We start from the raw sequence: 6,444 nt of genomic DNA, 5'->3' as shown, positions 1-6,444 counted from the left end.
TCATTTTGAGGAATACTGAATCTGTGTTTTTTTTTTTGTGAGGGAGATGAATTAATGCATATTCATATTTATTTTAGAACTACAGTAACATCTTCTGATTTCTCTCAACATGGGGACAGGAGAGATGTCTTTTGGGGGGAAAAAAGTAACTTGCGTTACTTATTTGAAAAAGTAACTCAAATATTCTCTTGTAAATTAAAAAGTAATGCGTTACTTTACTAGTTACTTGAAAAAAGTAATCTGATTACGTAACTCGCGTTACTTGTAATGCGTTACCCCCAACACTGTTTATTACACTTTTGTTATCTTATCCGTGTTCAGAGGGAATGCTGGAAGTTGTTATTTTGTACCTTAGCACTTACATTTGCGTTTGATTTAGTAGTTATATTAGTACAATTAAAGTAGAGTCAACTGAACAATGAATATATAGTCACCCTCATGTTGTTCCAAACCTGGAAGAATTTTATTTCTGCAATATTTTGCAGAATGTCCAAGCTGCTTGTCCACACAACAACAGAATGGAGTGGCTGTGGACAAAAAAAAAATATATATATCATAAAAGTAATCCATAACTCAAAATAACTCTATATGCCATGTTTTATGAACAAAGCTTCATCATATGGCTTCAGAAGATTTGGGGTTAAGGCTGCAACTATTATTATAATAACTGATTAATCTGCCAATTATGTATTCAATTAATTGAATAAAAAAGCAAAACTTATTTTCAGTACCTTTTCCAAAGTTTTTCTACATCCTGCCCAATATTGTCCCCCAAACAATGTATAGCCTGTGTAAATATATTGAATGTATCTATATAAACTATGGTATTATGAGCAAAAAAAGTGTTAAAATATAAACATTACATTATAGTGGAATTCAATATAAACAACTATTACTATAAACGGCAACAGTGAAATACTGGCATGTGGGAAATGCTCTATACAAAAAAAAATGGATTCATGTACATCTCATCATTCAGCACAAATGCAGTTTGATCATATAAGTCCCTCTGAAATATAAGTCACAGGTTGTTTCAAAATATATATTAAAAAAACGTGACTTATATTCTTATCATAAGTAACAGAATTGCCTTTTATGGTGTTTTTGAATTTTTTTAGTCCCCATTCAGCTTTACTGAATGCACAGCAGTGTTTGAATGAACATATACTTCAACAATCATAACCAACTACGTTTTTAACTTTCTTAGACATCTTTGTGAGATGATCAAGCAATGGATCTCCAGCCTCTGCAAACATAGACGTGAGAGACAGCAGCGCCTGGGTCGTGGAGTCTGTCGTCATATTAGCCATTGCCTTGTTTGTCTGTCTGGGCAATCTGCTCATGGTGTTGACCCTTTATCGGAAGCCCTACCTCTTAACGCCAAGCAATAAGTTTGTCTTCAGCCTGACGCTTTCCAACCTCTTGTTGTCGGTACTGGTGCTGCCATTTGTCGTTGCCAGCTCTCTTAATGGAGAATGGCTGTTTGGTGTTGTATGGAGCAACTTCACGGCACTGTTGTATCTGCTCATCAGCTCTGCCAGCATGCTCATGCTGGGAGCCATTGCCATCGACAGGTAAGGAGTATTATGAAGTGAATGCATTTGTAACATGCAAAAATCATTAAACGGACTCAGCAGGAGTCTAGACGTTAAACTCTGCATCCTGTAGCTGAAGTACAAATGAATGGGTGCTTTGTTGTCTGGTTTGTTGGCCCCTGATGCCTTTATTTTTATGCTTGGTATGTGTGAATAGGGACAAACCATTAGAAAACATATTAAAACTTGAGAAGAAATCTTGATCTGATGCTTTGTGTGTATTATAACAGCTTATTCAACCTCATGTTGTTCCGAGCATGATTTTCATTTTCCCATGAAACACAAAATTTGATATTTTGAATCAATAGTGTTAAAAATAAGTAGCGTGAATGAGCAGTGTTCATTTATGACTATAAAATTGAATTGAATACATGAGATTTTAATCAGTATTTGCAAATAAATATTTAATTATATTTTTCAAGGTAATTTATTATTATTATTTTTTATTTTTTTACATATATCAAATAATATATATGAATTTGATTCATAAATATCAAGTTTTTGGGCAGTCGCACAACATGACATTGCCGAACATTCTCTTGTCATAAAAAGCTTAAATTATCTGTTATTGTAAGAGATTTATCAAAATTGTATAAATTGCATTTTATACATTAGATATTTGGGGGGATAGCACAGATTTGCACAAAAATGACTGTTGTGTCATTGTCCCATGTTTCAAGTCTGAAGTTAAATGATTTCAAACCAGCACAGACTGATTAATTAAGCAATTAATCAGTAAAAATGTTCTCCTTCATGTGCCTTTAGATCAGTTCTCAACCAGGGGCCACGACCCACTACGGGACCTCAGTGAACCTCCAAGAGGACTGCATTTAGTCTTAAAATTAAATAATTGTTAATAATCATTAAATGTAACTTCATTAAAATAATTAAAAAATGCAAAACAGATCAATTAAATTTAAATTATTTTTTTCCCCTCAATAACTGTTTTCATTAAGGAATGTACAGTTCTTGAAATGTCTGGAATCACTAAATGAATTTTGAACAGAATAGAAAACTGTGCATTGGATAAATCCAGGTTTAAAATTATTGCTTAATTTTGTTGACATATTAGAGTCAAATGTTTTTACTGAGGGTTTCTTGGGTCAACAACCAGGTAATACAATTTTCACCATGTTTTTAGGAATAACATTAAATAAATAATGTGAATGATGAAGATAAATGAACAGCCCTCTCTGTAAAAACCTTCAGAATATAGATTGGAATACTACTAGAAAAACTTGGTACATAAGTGCTGCTGAAGTGGAGATTTCTGTTTACTTGGTGCAAAAGAAAAAAACTAATTTTGAGAAAATGGCCTTTAAATATATAAATTGAAATTAAAATCTACAGGTGAAAATAGATTGAGCGCAATAAAATAAACACTTAAAAGTAAACATTTTGGTTGTTTTCTAGTCTGAAACAACACATTAAGAAAAGCCAAATAGCCCAAAATATCAAAATTGCATGACAAAAATTAATTAATAATAAATAAAAAAAACGGTGCTGAAGATACAACCGCTGACAGGTTTGATATCATTGACACTGTTCACAACACATGCAAAAGCGGTTTGACTTTATTGGCATAATTGTTCCTTTTAGGTCAGAGTTAGAATATATTGATATCTAAAACTACACTAACCATGTTTTGTGTTCTGTCAGGTATTATGCTGTGCTGTTCCCGATGGTCTACCCTATCAAGATCACAGGCAATCGTGCAGTGGTGGCCATAGTCTACCTGTGGCTGCACTCTCTGCTGGGCTGCCTGCCTCCTCTGTTTGGCTGGTCCACATCTGAGTTTGACCATCTCAAGAAGACCTGTACTGTGGCCTGGTATCGTGACGTCAGCTACACTGCATTCTGGGTTGCATGGTGCTGCCTGATTCCACTGTTTGCCATGCTGGTGTGCTACGGTCTCATCTTCCGCGTGGCACGGCACAAAGCTCACAAGGTGCACTGTGGGCCAGTTGTGGTAGTTCAGGAGCCCCCGTCCTCCAATAGGAACGGACGAAAGAACTCCAACGCCTCGGTTTCTTCCGTCGGGAACCGAAGAGTTTTGATCTACGCTGGAAGCCAGTGTAAAGCCCTGGTCACCATTTTGGTGGTGGTCGGCACCTTCTTGATGACTATGTGTTAGTGATCTGCACCGAGGCAGTATGGGGGCGAGGAAGTGTGTCACCGGGACTGGAGACGATGGTGACCTGGCTGTCATTCATCAGTGCTGTCTGTCATCCTATCATATATGGGCTGTGGAATAAAACTAAGGAAGGAGCTGCTTGGCATGTGCTGTGCTGACCGCCACTATGGGGAATCATTCATTATTCGCCACAGGAAGTCTTGCCTCTTTAGCATCTCCAACCGAATCACAGGTGAAATGTTTTACAACAATTGTTTGATTAGGAAGTTTGCACATAATTTCATAGTTATATGTGGTTATGTGTGTGTGTGTATATATATATATGTATACAGTGCCTTGCGAAAGTATTCAAATGAATATGAATGCATCGGCAATGAATCGCCTGTGATTTTGAACGTGATTTCGCGTAGCTCAGGAGCGGCTTTACTGACGAGATGCGCATGAAAATCGCATTCGACTTTTTGCACAGCCCTAGATATATATATATATAATGTGTGTGTGTGTGTGTGTATATATATATACACATACATAAATATATAAATATATACATACGTGTGTGTGTGTGCACAGATGCAGCGCAGGTAATTCACACACGCAATTGTCATTACTCTCTCGATCACTAATTAATTCAAATAAATGTTATAATTCATTCAATTTTGCTTAAAGAATACTGATTTTTGCAAACAATTTTGTGGATTAACTTACACAGATGAATTGTTGACCTCAAGACTAGTAATGTGCACTGAAAGTAAATGGTTTCGATTTTGATTTCATGCGGACTTTAAATTGATGTTTTTGTGCTGCAGATCTTGGTATGTCTCCACATCTGACGGCCATGTTGGCTGGTGGAGGCCAGCTTTTAGGTGCTGGTAGCAGCACAGGAGACACTGGCTTCAGTTTTTCCCAGGACTCAGGTGTGTGTAGATAAAACTGTATATTTACATAACTTTAAAGGGGTCATATGATGTTGCTAAAAAGAACATTATTTTGTGTATTTGGTGTAATGAAATTGAAAATGAATAATGATAATGAAGTTTATGTGGTTTAAGGTTCAAAAAACATTTTCCACATACTGTACATTATTGTTTCTCCTCTATGCCCCGCCTTTCTGAAACGCGTCGATTTTTATAAAGCTCCAAGAGCTTGTAACGCTCCAAAGAGAAAGGAAAAATTGAAATTGCATCATATGACCCCTTTAAAAGTTGGAGGTTGGTGATTTTTTATGTATTTAAAATACGTCACTTATGCTCACCAGAGCTGCATATATTTGATTAAAATATGATTTGTTTATTTTAAATGCATTTTATTCCTGTGATGCAAGACTGTATATTCAGCAGCCATTACTCCAGTTTCCAGTGTCACATGGTTCTTCATAAATCATTCGATTTAAATATATATATTGTGCTGCTTACTGACCCCAAACCTTGAATGGTGGTGTATATGCAAATATATTTGAATGTATCTTAAAAAACAACTCATCTATTACCTAAAGTGTTTTGTTTTATCACGGTCACTCACAGGTACAGATATCATGTTGCTGGATAACTGTTCTGAAGGAGAAGAAAGCTCACACTACAGTGCTTTAGTCAGCAAGCGCAGGAGTTCAGTGATGTTTGAGGACCAGGTGGAACAGCAGTCTAAAGGTATAGTCAACTACCTCTGTAAATAAGTAGTTTTAAGAACAGAATTTCACTAAACTCTATAGCACCTGAACTTTCAAATTCACATGACATAAAATGGGTTGCAAATGTTTTTTGGACTATTCCTGATTTAATAAATCTGTAGTCATTTCTTATTTCCAATTATTTTCCAGCAGGTGAGGATCAGTCTCAGTGCCTGGTGAAGGTGGAGATTCACCAGGTGATTGACAGCTTTGCATCCAGTATGGCCAAAGCCATCGAGAGCGATGCTAATCTTCTGCTGTTTGGTACAGAGTCTCTGACTGACAGCGTTTCATCGTGTCAACCCGCACAGAGGAGCTCACGCTACCCAGATGGACAGAGGGACCGTCTGGAGAGCATCGATGAGGGAATCGTTAACGATGACCAGGTTGAAGACGACGAGGATGAAATCGAGGAAATATGTGCATAAATAAATCTACACATGGCCTGATATTTGTTTATTACATTCTCAATGAAGCACATATTCCGATTGTGTATATATGACTACATGTATAGCATACATACAGCGAAGATGCTATGATATTCATCCAAAACTCCTAGAAAAAGCTCAAAACAAGTCATTTTTAGCTCTTTGAGGAAAAGAGCTCTCTTGCAAAGCAGTTACATTTCTAACTAATTTAAACAATTTATGTATACACTAGGTGTGTCCAAACTTGGTCCTGCAGAGTTTAGCTCCAACTTGCCTCAACACATCTGCCTGGACGTTTCTAGTATGCCTAGTAAAACCTTGATTAGCCAGTTCAGGTGTGTTTAATTAGGGTTAGAGCTGAACTCTGCAGGACACTGGCCCTCCTGGAGTGGGATTGGACACCCCTGATAGATACTTTAAATGAGGTCTTCAAAACCAACATGTAAACAAGCATTTATGCAACTAGAAGTCTGACACAAAACCTTATAATTACTGTAATACAGTACCTGTGACAACTAGCCCCGGTCTCTTTTAACTGTAGTGACTTCACATTATTCAATATAAATGAGCTGTGTGAAGGTGTTCAGTGTGTAATGTGTTTGTACAGATGGAGGGGACCCACAG

The 6,444-nt window shown here is 36.8% G+C and overlaps 1 pseudogene; it reads left to right on the top strand.

Annotated features, from left to right (window-relative positions):
* LOC107678167 (G-protein coupled receptor 161-like) overlaps positions 1-5,820 on the top strand; it is a 9,776-nt pseudogene extending 3,956 nt beyond the window's left edge.
* Positions 5,821-6,444: the final 624 nt, after the last annotated feature.

The sequence above is a fragment of the Sinocyclocheilus anshuiensis genome, unplaced genomic scaffold (genome assembly GCF_001515605.1).
Source record: "Sinocyclocheilus anshuiensis isolate Anshui unplaced genomic scaffold, SAMN03320099.WGS_v1.1 scaffold648, whole genome shotgun sequence".
NCBI classification, from domain to species: domain Eukaryota; kingdom Metazoa; phylum Chordata; class Actinopteri; order Cypriniformes; family Cyprinidae; genus Sinocyclocheilus; species Sinocyclocheilus anshuiensis.
Note: the sequence above shows the minus strand (reverse complement) of the source record. Positions and strands in the feature narration are given on the sequence as shown.